The sequence below is a fragment of the Corvus brachyrhynchos genome, unplaced genomic scaffold (genome assembly GCF_000691975.1).
Source record: "Corvus brachyrhynchos isolate BGI_N302 unplaced genomic scaffold, ASM69197v1 scaffold302, whole genome shotgun sequence".
In the NCBI taxonomy this organism is placed as follows: domain Eukaryota; kingdom Metazoa; phylum Chordata; class Aves; order Passeriformes; family Corvidae; genus Corvus; species Corvus brachyrhynchos.
Genome location: NW_008237244.1, coordinates 6,105,612 through 6,123,121, shown reverse-complemented (window position 1 = coordinate 6,123,121; position 17,510 = coordinate 6,105,612).

Below are 17,510 nucleotides of genomic sequence, written 5' to 3'. Positions count from 1 at the left end.
TAAACATCGGGAAAATTCCATTTCTGGAACTCCTTTAATTTCTGAAGTTTCCTATAACACAGTTGTTGGAAATAACAAGAGAGCCTTGTTATTTCAATACAAGGGTCAGCACCCAGTATTTCTTTGTAAACCAAAGGGTATATTTTTGTTTAGACTCCCTGAAGTTGCCCAAATGGCATGTCAAACCAAGAAGTGAAGTTATGAGCAGAGGATGTGGTCTGTATCTCATGGTGTTTGTTGTAAATGATTGGGGATAAATTAAATGATACCAATAAAAGTATTTTTGTTTCCAAAATGGAAATATTGCCCACATTCTGTTTCACAAAAACTAAGTACTTAGTGAGCTTTTCACTCGCCTAAGAGGTGGTGGGGGTCGAGGTAATGGTGTTTTCTAGCTCATCACTACTGATTTATCTGCATTTAAACAGAAAACAAAGATAAATGTCATATTCTTTGCATTACTATGGGGTTAGCCACTGTAATTTCTAAATGAGAATTTCACAAGCTGGCAGGATATTGAGTTTCACTGCCAACTATTTGATTAATAATATAACTCAAGGAGTAGTGGCTAGCATAACCCATGGATGTGCAAGTAGACAGTATGTTGAAAACCTCTGAAATGGATGCTGCCTTGTTGCCACGTGCACTGGGTCAGACTGTCGTAACATCCAATTCCTTGAGCAATAGTTAAAAGCTCTTTACAGCAAGCCAACATAAATCTAGAAAGTCTGCCAGAATGTCGTACTAGATTTTTCCAGAGCATGTGCCAGCGGGTGTCTGTTGTGCTAAGCACCTTGCTAGGTACCCTGATCTGTAGTGCTGCTAATTGCTCCCGGTGCCAGCTCTCTTCACACAGATAGCCACATGAGCAGCAGTGGGAATTACTTACAGCATTGCTACAGAGCCTGGAGAGGGCCTCTGGGAGCTTCCCACTTACTTGCTGCATGCTGATGAGTCCTCCTGGTTGTTGCTGGTCACCAAAAGGTGCCTCCCTTTACAACCCCTAAAACACCAGCTCTTAAACAGTCTGTACATGTCTGCTAAGGCACAGCAGAACTGAATGGGGATACAGCTCATGTTAGTTCCCTAGTCTTCTGAGTTGCCAAAGAAAAATGCTTTCATGTAAGCCAGTTACCTTCCAACCACCCTTACTACAAGTCAGGTTATTGTAAAAGCCAAACGAAAAGTATAAATTCACAACATCCAAAGCTGACTGTGAATACAAAGGTTTATGCAAGTTATGGGCAGAAGAAAAGAAAAAAGCACACAATCTGTATAGGTGAAGTTGAAATTAAAGTTATTTCTTACTACAGCCAGCTAAAGTGCTAAAGGTGCCTCAGTGCACACCTCATCATTGACTTTGGCCTCCATTGTGCCTACAATGTCATTGTGCCTACAATGTAGCTATTGGAGAGGAGCACCCTGGGTGAGGCCATCAGCTCTAAATCACCTTTACAGGGGTCCTTGGTATTGCCATAGATGACAGCCTTCCCACGCAGGTTCTTCCTTGGAAGTTCAAACAGACTGCTCTCTTTCAGCCCTCCCATGAGAGGCATAATGGAATTTGACTCTTGGTGAACCTTAACCAACTTTTCATGTGATGTATGCAAATTTTCATTCCAAAAAACTGGTTGGAAGTTTTAGTCTTTTAAGAGACAATCACACAGTGTGCAAAAACCTTTGATAAAATTTCTGAATAAATACAGCATGGAAAACAAATAAATCCTGGTGATGATAAAAGCCTAATCCAATAAACTAATCTGATCAAAAGATCAGTCTCGTAAAATCAATTACAGTTGTCTTCAAACACAAAGACATAGGCAAGGTTTTTAGAAGAAATACATTCTCTGTAGGGATTAAACCACAAATTGATTTATGAATATACTCCCCTAAGAGAAACTAGAATATAATTCCTAAAGGATATCTATCAAGCACCAATGGGAATTTACTCTCTTTTGTACTAGTTTAGCAACTCACTTGAAAACATGTAAATAATGTTTGGTATACAGCATGTGATTTATTGCATACACTGTTTTGTCTCAGTGCTTTCAAGGAGAACAACAGCAAGCTGTAAAACCTTCTGCTCCAGATCATTCCTTCAAAATAAATCCAGTTCAGATGCTCTGTGAGGACTGGTATTTCAAAGTGATAACTGGCAATTTATAAATCACCCACTTTCTTTTGCAACGAGACAGCACATCTGTAATCCATATTTATTTCCCATTAATAACTGTGATGGTGCTGCGGCATTGATTGTTTCATATCGTGTGCATTTCACCTTACTAACCAACCTTGAAGAAGAGTAAAGAGGAGCAATTTTCCCCATTTTTTTTTCCACTCAGAGAGTATTCTAAGATGAACTGTTTCAAATAAATTTAAGTTATTGAACTAACAGATGCTCAACATTTTCATGAATTTATTAATGAAATCTGTATTTGCACCATTTATGTTTCATTCCCTTTCCAGACATCCACATATGAAAGCTGAGTGACACAAAGAGGAAATACTTTATTTCATTTTTAAAAACAGTCAAAATGTTGAGTCACTTCAGGTTGACATTGGTAACAGTGTGACTTTGCATGCCTCCAGGATTTGTAAAATTGCCAAAACAGATTTTAGGAAGCTGGTGGGACTAGCTACCAGGAGGGAGACTTAACAGCAAGAAGATTGATTACAATCAAGTCTGCTGAAGAAAGGCTGTAACAGGCCAAGGTGCATTCCCTGCTTGCCCTCAGGCTATGCTGTCTGCTGGAACTGGCAAAAAACTGTGTAACCTGGACTGTTCCCGCTTGCTGTTCTCATCTCCCTACACTGGCAAAGACTACATAAATTGCAATAGCCCTACAGAAAGAAGTAAAAGAAAAGGCTCTGATCATGCCACCTATGGAAGTTTATTCTCCTGCATGTAGCCAAGGAGTTCATGGCTATCTGCAGAGAAGACTCCATACAAAGCCTGATTCATTGAGCAGAGCACATCTTTTCTGCTTCACCCATGTATTCTCTTTCTTTTGCTCAGCTACATGTCTGTTGCCAAAGTTTCTGTGTTAAAAGGCACCCTGTTTTGACAACTTCTAAACTAATAGTAATGTTTATACTGAATCTTTGATTATTGAAGCATCATAATATCTGTTAATAAATCCTATATAAGTAAGTTGAATAATTAACCTCCCAGCCAAAGGAGATGTGGAACTGCATGGGAAATGTTAGATGCACACACTACCTGCTTTGTGACACACATCCTGATCACTGCTAATGGCTTAAAACCCTCGTACTTAAAAATACCTTCACAGCAGGGTTCTCTCTCCACTCCTGCCTAATATTGCTCTTAAATCAAATATACCAAAGATTAAATCATTGGCTTCATGTCACACTAACTATTCAAAGTCATTATCCCAAAATCCTTTTGGGAGGCAGACAAGATGCCCGCAGTTCAGCTCCCTGTAGATTGCAGGTCAGTAGCACAAAGACATAGCATATAATTGTACTCAAGTGGTACTCTGAGCTCATAAGAGACCAAGAACAAATAAGTCTGAATCATCTTCTACTTTAAAAAGAGACCTTTAAGTATGGGCACAGTTCAGATTTGCAGCTGCCTTACCTATGGATAAACAAGGCTTTAATGCTTCCAGAAACAGAACAGTGAACAATTTGGGTGTCTGAATATGACAGTAAACGTCAGTTTTTTTGATGCAGGGCATTTCTGTGAGAATTTTGGCTATAAGATGAACTCTGAATTCTTGAATTTATATTGAAGTACAAAACGACTTTAAATTCTACATTATAAAGGGAAATGAAGAGCAACATAAAAGTAGCATGCAAATACTAACTGTGAAATATTTCCAATAACTATCAAATGTTGTTTTTTAATGTTATATGACATTTTACAGATGGAAAAAACAATCAGATGTCTATTGTCAGCCAATTAGTACATTAAAATAAATGCAAATGCAAAACTACTGACCTGATATCCATTTTGATATAATGAAATTGGTATGTCTTTATTTTACCAAGGAATTTTTTAAATGACTAAGCATTTATGCTGAATAATGGGAGAATAAATCAAGAAAAGATCAGTCTATATTTTTTCCTTATATTCTCCAACTATCTGATAGCAGCTGCCACATACAGTGAAAAATCAGGGTTAAGATCCTTTCATCTAACTTGAAGTGGAAAATGTGTTCCTAAAATTTAGCAAAGAAGTTATCCAGGTTGGAACTTGAGTTTCTATTCACATTTTACTATCAGTTAATATATGGTAACAATGAGCACATTTCATACTTTGGGTAGAGCAAACAAATATTTGCTTCCTGAAAACGTGCCTGCGATGCATGGGCAGTAGCACATGTAATTCAGTCAAGCTGGAAGGAGAGCAAAGTGGCTGAGGTATGAGCCCAGAACACCAAAGAATCAGCTTTTGAGCTGCACGCCAGGCTTTTGTGGCAGTGTTGGAGCAGTCATGTGGCGTCCTGTGTGCCTCAATTTCCCTTCTGTACTGCAGGGCTAATAGTATCACTCTCCATCTCAAAGGAAGACAGTCCTGTAGGTCTGTGATTCAGCCTAGCCAGCCAAGCAGGAAGAAAAAACACATTGTGCTTCTCACTCTTTGGGGTTATTTTTGGACCTTTACTAGGAGGTAAAAGAGAGATGAAAGTACCATCTGAAATGTACTTTTTGCTGCTGGAACAAAAGTAATGGTGTCTATCAGATTTAATCAAGCTGTTTGTCTGCTTTTACTTTCCTGTACTTGAAACATTGCAGCACTTTGTTTTCTTTGTAGTGCTACATTTCTTCATTGGTTCAGTTTATGTTCAAAGAGATTTAGAATCAAACATAACTTTTAAAGTGGTACTTTTAGCATTTGTCTAGAGGACCTGACTCACAGAATCTGTCACATTTTCCCCACAGCGTGCTAACAATTCAGGTGAAGCACTGCAGTCACCATTGTAAAGCAGTGGCCATATTTTTATATATGTTGCTTTGTAATGAATAAATGGTTCCTGTTGAAAAGAAGCTGGTAGAGCAGGAGGTGGTAGGTTCCAGTTTTGCTTTCAGAAAGCATCACAGGTGCAGCTGGCTGGGGGCATGAGACCAGCCAAAGCCTCCTTGGGCAGGCCTATTTTCCCACAGCCACGTGATTTGGGTGAGGGAACACTTATTTATCAGTGCAGCACAACATGAGGTTAAACAGCAGGATGAAAATATGGTACACTAAAATCACTTAGCAAGGTTGACTTCCGCTGCAGGAGAATTTCATCCTCAAGAATACAACATTCACCTGTTAGCAGGAAGAGCAGCTCCTGCAGATACCACCCCACTGTTCACACGGAGACCCTGAGTGCTGGCTCTGGCTGTCTCCTGTACGTGCCCACATTCACCAGGCTCGCTCATATGAAAAGGAATGGAGATGCACAGTGTTTGAAAATTCTTGAAACTGGTATTTCAGCTCGTTTCCATCCTTCCCCATCTTTTCCATCTCCTTTTTTTTAACTCTTCACATTTTTTCTTCTCTCTCTAATATTTCCAGTCCCAGAATTCATTGAATTCATTGACCTTGCAAACAAAAACAAACAAACAAAAAACCCTAGGAAAGAACAATTCACTTGCCAAGTGCGAATACTTTGACAGATGCAGAGTACAAACCAAGCTGTGAAGTCAATCAAACCTGTAACATCTCACATTAGAAGCTCTCACTCCCTCTGGGTTTCTACACTGTATTATTTTTCCTTGATTGCGTCATTCTTTTGTGAAGACTAAAAGTCTTGAGAACATAACTACCCTAGTCTCTATAATAAATATATCATAGGAATGGTGTGATTTATGGATTTTGGTAGTATTTTTAACAACCCTATTATATGTCAGCAAGAATTTATGGCACAGATCCCTTGATCTTATAAAACCACGCGCAACAACCAAAAGCCCAAGAACCTCTAACCACTACCAATCTCTAGGGCTCTTTTGTCAATAGGGATGATTAAGAGGACACACTGTATTAGTATGGGATTCACACTAAGGCTGCCCAGGACATCCCATGTCCCTCAGGGGCCACAGTTGTACAGCTTCACACTGTGAGGACTTCTCAGTGAGTATTTAAGCCTAGACCTATATTTCAAAAATGCAAAATTGAACCTGGAAATACTTGAACCTGCTGGTCAAATGCCTTAGCACAGAGGTAGCAGCTCCTATCTGTAAGGAAGCCACTAGAGGGAGGGAGAGGTCCACAGTGCCCTTCCCCAGCCAGCTTCTCCTTCTCCTCCAACACCAAACACAGGCTAGACCCTGCCTTCTAACAGCCGATGGGGACTTCGGGTTTGACCCTAGTCATAGGACAAATGAAGGTGGCAGCAGTTTCCCAAGCTCTTCAGTGTCTGACCCTCCAAACGGGCCTTGTAGCTTTTCTTTAGCCCTGGCTGCTGCTGCCACATGGCTGTGATTCCTCAGTGCCGAGGCTGCAGGCCAGATGGATGCATCCTGTGAGCTCGATGCAGCCCGGGAGCCCTCAGCTACAGCACCATATGCAAGTGGTGTTTTACACACATATCAAATGTCAAGCCTTGGCTAAGTCGCAGATGAAGTATAATGCTACTGCTGTAGCACAGTGCCCTTAAAACCACCCCACGATGTGGGAGAGTCCTTCCTCCGAATCATTAGCTACAGATGAGCTCTGTGCTTATTATAGGCCCCTGAGTACTTTCTAGCAAAAGCATCCCCGGAACAAAGTGTGTCTCCACTCCTCCTCAGCTGAGTTTTAACACAGAATTTAATAAAGATTTATAGGTTTTCAGAGATTGTTTCAAGCTCAGCCAAGGTCTCCTTTTTTAATCACACTTTTCCATAGGGGGCAGGGGAGGAAGTGTTTCCAAGGCTGTAAAATTTGAAGCAATATCTCAGGTATCTCCAGCCTCACTCAGTGTGCTACCAGCCCTTTAACTTAGGAGAAAACAGGATTTGTTTTACAAGTCTCATCCAGAAAAGCTTTGTGTGAGTAATAACATGGTAGGCCTCATAAGCTTATGCTAATACTCATATCCCTGGATTTATTACATTTGGAAATCAAAAATTAATACCATAAAATTTCCAAAAATAAAAAGAAAATGTACTGAGGGCAAATAAGTGAAAGCTATCCTGTGTCATTATTTGTTAATTAAACTATTTGAAGGCCATTTGGATGATTGGAGATGGATAAATGCCAGAAAAGAAGTTTTGCTCCTGCAAGGAGCTTGAAATTCGCTGGGAGAGGGAATGGTGGTGGACATAATTCTGTAAAGTGAAAGTCTTTCCTCCTGTTAATTTAATGTTCTGAGCATTCTGAAATGCTTTCCAGAGAAGATACACAAGATTTCCCCTTAGCCTGGATAAAGGCATTGAATTCAGGGAGGAATGTTTTGGAGTCAATGTTTAAGCCTGCAGAGAGCAACCTCAGCTGTTAATTACAGGGATTAAAATAGTATGAGTTAGAGGAAGGACTGGCTTGGTGGACCTTGAGAATGTTGACTCCTCTTAAACACATCCTAGGTGTACTCATTTTTCTCACATAGGTTGTGTTACCCCAATTTCTGAGCTTTCAGGTTGGTTTCCTGAATGCTCTCTTCAGGTGGTCCATTCCTTTCCTAAGATGCAGCATGCAAAACACGCCACAATACTTAAGATGTGTGATCAAAAGTAAGAAGAATGAGGATAATTTACTTTACATGCCTAAAATACTTTGTTGTGTGTTTGCATTTACTCTGGTTGGGATTTATTGTCTTTTTCTGTAGACCTGCAGTCCAGTTCACATTTTTTGTCATTTAAGCACTTATCCCATTATGCCTACATGTGCTTCACTCACCCTATTAAACGGCATCCTGTTTATTCTAGGGCAATTTTTTTTCATTTATCAAAGCCATTTTCAGTTCAGGGACTTTGCTATATGAACTCCTCATGTCACCATTTAATTCTTTATCAAAAATACTGGCTAACTAATGTCAGACCCAGACTACTCTTGCAAAATCCAGCTTACTAGATCAGTCCAGTTTCCAAATGTTAGGAATTTTGGAATTAACATGAATCCAAATCTCTTTGGAGAGAGAATCAGGAAGTGGCTATGCTGTTAAAAGCAGGGGCAGAATTTTCATACTCTACCAGAAAAGATAGTCCAAGAGTCTGTTCCTAACATCAGCTGGTTTCAAGGGAAGATTTAAGAAACTGCAGAATGGGCAGCTGTGGAACTAGGGAAGATTATGCCATAACCAGAAAATTACAAGTGACAGTAGGATAGCACATACTGAACTTCTGCCAGACAATATTATCTGGGATTCTGAACAAGGGAGAGTGAATGAATAAAGAGCTCTTAGGGAAGATAAATCTCATACCCGTGAGAGAGGATGGTTTTGTTTTTAAGCCCCTGCTTTCTCAGCTTTACAGGGGATCTGACAACTGTTTCTACCACAGACTTTTCTTATGGGCCCTGAGCACATGAGTTAATCTCTTTGAGCATCAAATCTCTTCCTGATTCTGAGGGATACAGGCTGAGTTGTACCAAAAAAAAAAAAAAAAAAAAAAGGGGGAAAGAAAAAGAGGAAAAGAAAGGAGCCCCCATCTCCCCAAATCCCCCAAACACACACCAAAAAAGCATTAAAAAAGGAAGTTATAAAGCACCACATACAGCATTTATCTTATCTAGGATCACTCCGCATTACCCCCAAGTTATACACTTTCTGCACCATCATCTCCCCCTACCTCTCTGTCCTGAAAGGGATTTTCACGTTTTCTCATTGTCGGTGGCGAGTTATAAGAGGCTTTTGCCTTTCTAAAGAATTCATCAACAAAAAAAAAATAATAAATATTAACTCCTTGCTCCCTGAAACCTTAAAACGGTATCGGGAAGACACGGGTTTTATTCTGTTACCTTGAGGAAGAAAAGGGGGAGCAGCCCCGATTTTTAGGTATTTTTTGGCATTTTTTTCTGATTTTTATCCATGTGGAAGTTGTCCCAAATTGGGATGTCTCAAACACCCTTTACATTTCCATACCACTTATAAGAATGTAAGTGCACAAGTCAAAAAAATTTTATAAAAAAAAAAAAAAAAAAAAAAGAAAGGGTGAAGCCAGAAGAAATCAAAGATTTCCAGATTTGACCAGGATTTAGCTTGTGTCTGGTGAGACACACATACAGAGTAAAAATATATGTTGCATAACTTAGATAGAAAAGTGAGGGAAGACAAGAGCTGTGATAAAAATAGACTCCTTACCTGGCTTTAATATAGTCAGATGAGGAGAAAAATGATTTGATTGTTCTATTCAAAACATTTGGTTCCCATATAGAAAGTGTAAAAATGTACACCAAATGAGAGTTACTAGAAATGAAAAGTCAAGTTAGGGACTACAACATATGACTTCTCTTCAGACCAAAATCAAAAGAGATTTATGATCTGGATTAGGACACTGGTGCAATTCAGGCAGCAAACTGGTGCTGAGATCCTGAGAACTCATTACACATGACATTGGGGCTGTATAAACCCCAGCAAAGCTGAAGATGTGCTCTGTGCTTGACCAGAGTGGCTTAAGAAGCAGCACAGCTCAGGACTTGACTCCTGTCTGCAGAGAAGCAGAGACAAACAGTTGAATCTTTTTTAATACCAAAGATATCAAGGAATCTGGTTTTTACACCAAAGGGTTTAGCAGGATCCATTTTGGGCGGAAGGAAAGATCTACCTCTCCTCACTAACTTCTTGTTATATGGACAATCTGACCTGACACAAGACATTCCATTTCCTGGAGTGCATGTGAACAATGGTCCCAAAATAAGTCCCAAAATAAGACTCTTCCTTGGCGACCCTCACAGACCCCATTGTAGAGAAAGTCTCCCTGCTTCTCATATGATGGAGGAGAAAGTGGGTGCAGGAGCAGCTGAAACATTGTTTGATCTGGTTGGTGAAGGGCACAAGACACTCCCTGGGGGTCATGAAGACAAGTGTGCATGATGTGGCCAACAAGGGCAGGCTGGGGCTAAGGCAGCCCATACAGCACAGCGCAGAGGGGGCACTGGCATCACAGTTTTGTGATATTACCAGCATCTAATAATTTTGAAATGTTCTGTACTGTGAATCATGTTTCTACCATATGCTGATACCACCAACACTCTGCTTTAGGCTAAAAGTATCTAGTAGCAACAAATTCCTTGTGATAAATCTCTCTGAGGGACTGGATCCAGTAGTATTTCTCAGTGTCAGATATGTGTACACGCATGCACACAAATGCACCTGTGTGCACAAGATTTATTGGATTCTTCACAAAACAAAGTCATAGCTTCTCTTTTGTTTGGAGGTGGGTGAATGAGGACAGGTCAGTATTCATGTCAGAGCCCAGTAAGTAGTTCCTTCACAGCGGGTATAGAAGGTGAAGCGTAATTTTCATTCTTCACGTTCAAGTTCTTTCTTTGCTTCAGAGAATCCAAGTTCCATCTCACTCTTTGATATGCAGCTGGTAGAGATTGGTTAGAGGAGAATGGATGTGATGAGGTACACCTTATGGGCTTGACAGGAAAGACTAAATTTCCTCACTTCTCCAGAAGAAGGAGAGTTGACTCTCAATTTCCCAAGACCTGTTCAGGAAGTTCAAGTCTATGTCTCAGTCTTGCAATGCCCATGTCCTCTGCATGGCTCTGAATGTCCTTGTACAGGTCCAGGTGACTCATATTTTTCAACATATTTTGTGCAAATGTGCAGAACTCCTTCATCTATATGTGCCAAACCACTGAGTTTAGGAAGCCAGAATGTAAAAATAATTTATAAATCTCATTTCAGATCTCAGAGGAATAATGTAAGACAAAACAGAGAGCTTATGTATCTCCTTTTCCTGTACATTCACTGGTTACCATGTAAACTACTTTTAAGTAAAACTCAGCATTTGAAATAGTTTGTTTCCTTTGTTTAAAAGAGCTTTTAAAGGAATCCATCTGTCCTGTTTTTCATCCTGTTCCTTTTCTTTCCTACTCCCCCTTGAATACCACAGTTCTTATTTCTGACTTACAAGGATGGTCATCTGCTCTTCTCATTCTCATGTGGTCTCCCTAGATAGCAGAGAAATGATGAACCTTGTATTCCTTCAATGTCTCGGTCCCTGGGGAAATAACTGTAGCCACAGATATAGAGCAGAAAAAATGAGTGAGCTGGGCTTTTCCACCATCCTTTATTTACACTTTTCATGGTTTCCTTTCCCTCAATATTGGTTATGTATTAATGTTCATCCAGCAGCCCAGCAGGGATCAGTCTTTACTCTCACTAGTGGAATATCTTATCACAGCAAGAAAAAGATATAAGAGCCCAGGTCAAAAAACTAGACAGCACCTAAATTTTTCTAACTTGCAATACCATTTGGGACTACTACAATTATGACACAAAAGACTGTTTTCTGAATGAATCTAGAATAATCCCATCAGTCTCAGAGCAACTCTAAATGTACAGGCTCTTGTTGCCCACTAGTAGCAAAACTCCCTTTATAAAGTAGCACACCCAAAGTGAAGGCGGCTGTGATACGGTGCTGTCTCTAGAGATTTTGTACTTTGCACGAATAGAGCTATATAAAGGGGGAATAGCAGGGGGAAAATTGGTGGGCAGCAATTTTATGGCATAAACTGTGATAAAATATTGGCAGAGATTAGTAACATTTGCCTGGTTTCAGGTTTCTTTACAAAATTCAGTTATTACGTGAGATTTAGCAGGATCTTTCTGCCCAAAGGCAAAGTACTTTTTTTGAATAAGTCTTGTGAGCAACAGTGAAAACAGAGGTATTCCTGATTTTTATTTGCCATTTATGATTCTTTTTGGTTGCCTGAGACACCATGCACCCAGAAACACGAATCTAGGAAGTTAGGGTGAAGTCAGAAGGAAAGGGGAGAAGAGAGGAGTATGTTTATGCTGACTTCATGTTTTTTAGTGATTCACCAGCCAGCCCAGTGTGGCTATCATGAAATACATTGCTGGTATGCACCAGGTGAAAAAGGGAACTATCGCAAGATAACATTAATTGGGAATCAAGGAGGATAGAAAAATTACAACATAGTTCTAGAATCTTCCTTAGAAGATACTTCAATTTTACAAATAGAATTCTTCAAAAGATGATTTTTTTACTAAAAATCTCAGACTGATGAGCCTAGCAGAGGCTGAGCTGGAATAAAATTACAGTGCACAGTTCTTCCAGATAAGTAGCTGCAGGAGAGAAAGAAGAGCCCACGAGCAGGGTAAGCACTATGTCTGCACACAGGACAGTAAGAGGACTCATCCCACTTAACACCTTTTACTCAAGACCCTGGGGTTTGTGCTTTCACCTAGCACCAGGGAAAACCATTTTTAAATGATCTCTTTGTTGGAGGGAGCCTGAACCCTCCAACATAGAGATCATTATCTGCCTCCCCAATCTGTCCTTATGCTTCTCTACTTGCTCTCAGTTTGGATCCACTCCAGAGATCACAAAGTCTGCTCTCAGATGAGTGTTATAACCAGTATGCTCTTGGGTAAATAAATTAATCATCTCTTATTCCACTTGTGCATCCCATCTGAGAGATTTCATGGGGAGGGATTTTACAATAAAGTATCAGTTTGTGAGTGCTGGCATCATAGATTTCCGCTCAACATTCAGTTATGTGGTGATTCCACATCACTCCAGTTGGTGGCTTCTGCTTGCTGTAAGAAATGCATGAAACTGTACCTAAAAGAAATGGTAACTCCTCCACGCACCTTTTGTTTACTAAATTCAGTGAATGAAAGTTGGATGCTCTGATGAAGACTTTCATTGAACCAAAGTCTTTGATGAGGCTGTTACCTCACCTCCTACGAAAACTCAGCAGACACCTTGTGACTCGACAGGAAAGGGAAAATTTCTTAGCAACCACTTGTGGGGCTACTTAGAGGGGTCTGCAGCCAGTTTCTCCAACAGGAGTTGATGGAGCTGTGGAAGAAAAACTGAGCACAGGTGTGACTATGGATTTGTGTTATCTCAAGTTGGTCCTGTAAAGAGATGAAAGGAAAAGTGATGGGGTAACTTCAAAGGCACTTCCTTAAATATAGTCAAAGTTTCACTTATATTCTCTTTTTAATAAGATTCAAAAATATTAAAAATGTTACACAGAGACAAAAAAATCAGAAGCATCATAATAGACTTCAATGCCATGAATACCAGGGGCTAACATGACAGACTGCAGTAACGATGAATATTGTGGGGAAATACAGCATCTACAATTTATTATTTCCTGTAGAGATAGCATGTAGTACCACGAGCCCCTGATGTATCTCATGGGGAATTTGCAGAAGATCTCCTTTAATTAACTTGAGTCACTAGTGAATGTAAGTAAATAAATCAATGCAATCTTGATCTTCTCAGAATTAAATGTGTAGAAGGTTCCTTCATTACCTTGGGAGTTTCTCTCATGATTTGTTTTTTAGTTATTCAGATTGATTTGTATGTTCAGTGTGGAGGTCCAAGTTTCCCTCTTCATGCCTGAGGTGTTATCAGTGGACAGAAGAAAGCAGGAGACAGACTTCCCTGGAGCTAGCACAGGGTTTCAGTGGTTACCTGATGTTGCAGTTACTGCAAGTTCACTACACCTCCTGTTCCTTGAAGCCTGCTCCTTTCCCCCTCTCTCCTGTTTTGGTAGAAACACCAAAGGCAAGTTAGTACCAGGACCTCCATGAACTTTGTTTAGGGAGTCAGCAAAGTCTGCTAAGGCAAATGAATATGTGTCAGAAATGAGCGTCAGAACAATGCTCCTATTTCCAAGACAGGGTTTCTGTCATACTAATGACATTATGTGACTAGGGAAGGAGAGAGGAAAGGAGAGCAGAAGGAACTAGTGGCAAGAACTGAGTGTATTTAGGCCTCTACTCACTGTTATCAGTTTGTTACTGAGCAGGTAAATCATACTTCACACTGTTGTTTGGAGTTCCCTGAGTGAGCCTTCTCCAAAGCCGACACAAATTTTCAGTCAGAAGACAGTCTAGCTCTTTTCCAGTCCTTTTACAGCAAATGACTAAGTTGGATTTGGGGCCATTTCAGTACTGGACACTGTAAAAAATAAATGCAATAACTGAGAAGCAAGTCTATAGCTTTGTGCTTCAAATTCCCATTCCCGGCAAAAGACAACAAAATCATCTTATATTACACATCAAGTGTTTGTTAGCATAGCTTTTAAAAGACAAACCAATTTCAAACATCAGAGAACAGACTAAAGTTTAAACCATAGGAACAGCAATTTCTTACTCTGGAAATCAATACCATTGCACTGAGGAGAGCTGCAAAACCTCTTCAGTTTCTATTGCCATAATCTGAGGCTCTGATTCCCACTGTAAGCATTACTCAGTTTCAGTAGACTTTGATCCTTACTGGGAGGAAACAAGGATCCAACCTCTGCCTGAACTTGGATCCTGTGGAGAAGAAGATTCCCCAGTTAGAAAAATTGAGGTTTCTGAGCTTCTTACACATCTGTTAGCTTCCCACCAGGCAGTGTGTGCATGTGCCTGGGTAGTGTTCCTGACTCATCTTCTCTAATTAGCCTCCCAGAGAAGGCTATCAGCTAATTTGCTGACCAACCCCAACCAACCAAAAAAAAAAAAAAAAAAAAAAAAAAAAAAAAAAAAAAATTCCAGGAAGTGCTTTTGAGTGTGATTCTTGAATTAAGTTCACCAGATAGAGTAAAAAAATAGCCCTGTCTGCTATGCAATAACCTCATTCCTGCATCTGCTTCTAACACTGCTCCCTCCTCACCCCCAACCTTTCTCACTGGAAAGTTTCCTGATGTGATTAAGTCATTATTGGTTTCCTTGGGTAGAAATAATGGAGACCTCCCAAGCATAAGGAGCGGAATATAGACCAAAATTCAGCTCACCAAGCTCCTAAAAAATACATAGACAAAGGAGCAACATGAGTTACTCTTTCGAATTTCTGATGAAAACTGTGGATAACATAGGGGTGTTCTGGCTATTGCTGAGCAAGGCTTGCATAGTCAAGGACCTTTCTGCTTCTCATGCTGCCCTACTGGTGAGGAGGCTGGGGGTGCACAAGGAGTTGGGATGGGACACAGCTGGGACAGCTGACCCCAAGTGACCAAAGGCACGTTCCACACCATATGGTATTTTGCTCAGTGTTAAAATGGGGTGGGGAAGGAAGGTTGGCCAGGGCTGCCACTGCTCAGGGATTGACTGGGCATCAGTTGTTTGGTGGTGAGCAACTGGTTTTCTTCTGCATCACTTTTGCATCACTGTTTTTAGACTTTTACCCTTTTGATCCTCTTTTCCAGAGGGAGAGGGAACCACTGGCTTTATGGTGTTTAGCTGCCTGCTGGGATTAAACCATGACAGGCTTGAAACCCTTCCACAGATTTGCTGAAACCAACACCTGAGACTGCACAGGTTTCTTGCATAATGTGGTAAACCAATATACACTGTCCCATCTGACAATTTTACTCTCTGATTCCTCTCATGTCCTAAAAACTTCCAAATACCCCCACTTTTTTCTCACTGGATTTGGGTTTACTTCTCTTTCTTCTGATGTTTTCTCCTGATGTCTTCTTATTCCCACCAGTCATAAACCAAACTTCAACCTCCTGTCTCCTACCCTTATCTCCACCTGCTTTCCTTCCTCTGCTTGCCTTTCTTCCTTCTTGCTGATCCTGTGGGCAACACCTAGTCAAGGGCTGAAACACATCAAATTTGTTGCTGCTCTTGCCTTGCTGCCACCCCATTGCTCCCTGCACACTGCCCCAGCCACAGCTGTGTGGGACACACTTGGAAGATGCCTCCTTCTCCCTAGCTCATCTTGCTGACCTCAGGCTGAGGTTTGATTCCCTTTTTTCCCTGTCTTGTGTTTTTTCACTCTTCCTCACTTCTTCCTTCTTGCCACTTTGGGATCATTTCTCTCTCACGCAAAGGAAAGAGGGAAAAATACCTAAAAATAAGTAGAGCCATAAGTACACTGGCTGTTCTTCTGCTTGTTCTCCATATAACAAGGCATAGAAGTGGGAGACTACCAGGTATGTAAGATGGGCAAAGCTGCTGAAAAATTGAGGGACACATGGGATTTTTCTTTATGACCTTGAATGCTGCTCACTATTTGGCTTTGAGTGTGAGTTGATCAGTTCATGAGGACAATTACATGGCATGGCTTGCTTGTGATGATTAGACGTTTTTTTCACTGACCAGTATCTTTTTATCTCTCTGTTGCTGAAATTTGCTCTCTTGTAGAAAAGGATAGGGTAAAGGTATAAAAGTTGGTTTAGGAAAGTAGATTTTTGTTGTTTAACATAGCCTGGAATAATTACTATCAAATGAGCTATGGTTGAAACTAGTATCTTGGACTGTAAATTGCAGTGCCCCACAATGCCTATGTACTTCCTCAGGATGCCTACATCTTAAAGTGGGTCAAAAAGCTGGCAGGTTTGCTTAAAGTGTTTGCATCTGACCTGAACACTCTACTGCAGGAGTAAGAAACAGCTAGTGGCTGTATAACAGTTAAAGGCACGGATGGTAATAATAGGATATGATAAGAAAGCTGTCAGTCTGGGATGGGGAGCTGGACCACGTCCACAGCACTACAGGAGAGACTTCTGGCAGAGACTGGCAGAGTCTGTCAGTGACTCCTCATCCTCACTGAGATTTGTTCTTGATTGAAGGAGTCAGGATCCTGCCCTAACCAGCTCAGGACATTGTGCATTTATGTCTTTTGGGGAGGGATTCCTCAATGTTTCTACCATGCCCCTTGACTTGGAATGTGAGGAAAGGATTTATGTAACCACTGTTCTCCAAAAGTTACGAGCCCTTGAATAACTGGTGCAGTATTGAACACTCAGAACGAAGCTGAGGAGTGGCCCTTCCTTGAGCAGCTGGGAGTGGAGTACACACCACAGAGAGTAATTCTGTTCTTCAGAACAGCAGGGTGTGATATAAAGCTCCTGTCCCTAGAATGGCAGTCTGGCAGGAATCCCTTAGCACACCAGAAGTTTTCACTGGTTTTGTTAGATCTGGGACCTGATTACTCTCAATCCGATTGCAGATACTGGTCCATCTTTCCCCAGTGATGACTGTTAAAATGATAGCCCTGCATCATCATAAGACAAGGTGGTTTTCATAGCTTAATGACCTTCTATCTTCCTGGGAAAAGTCAGGTTATATTACAGGAATTTGCTGTCTGTTCTGGTTACTTGCTTAATGCTTCTAGACATAATCAAATTCATTTCTCTGCCTCTTGCTTGAGGGCAGATTTTCTTTTGTGCCACCAAAGTACTGTTTCAGTTATTTATAAATGTTCTTCAGATCATTTGCCTGTACAAATTACAGCCTGAGTATTATCTGTGAACTGTGTATTTCCATTATTCATCCCAGTCTCCACTCCTGATTGGATGCCTGAAACTTTATGAATAGAGAAAAAAGTGAATGATGAATAGTGAATCATGAATAATAAACAGAAGATGAGTAGACTTTTTCAAACTCCTATTCCTCCATGAATATGTGTACCCCTCTATATCAGTTGCCTTCACCAACATT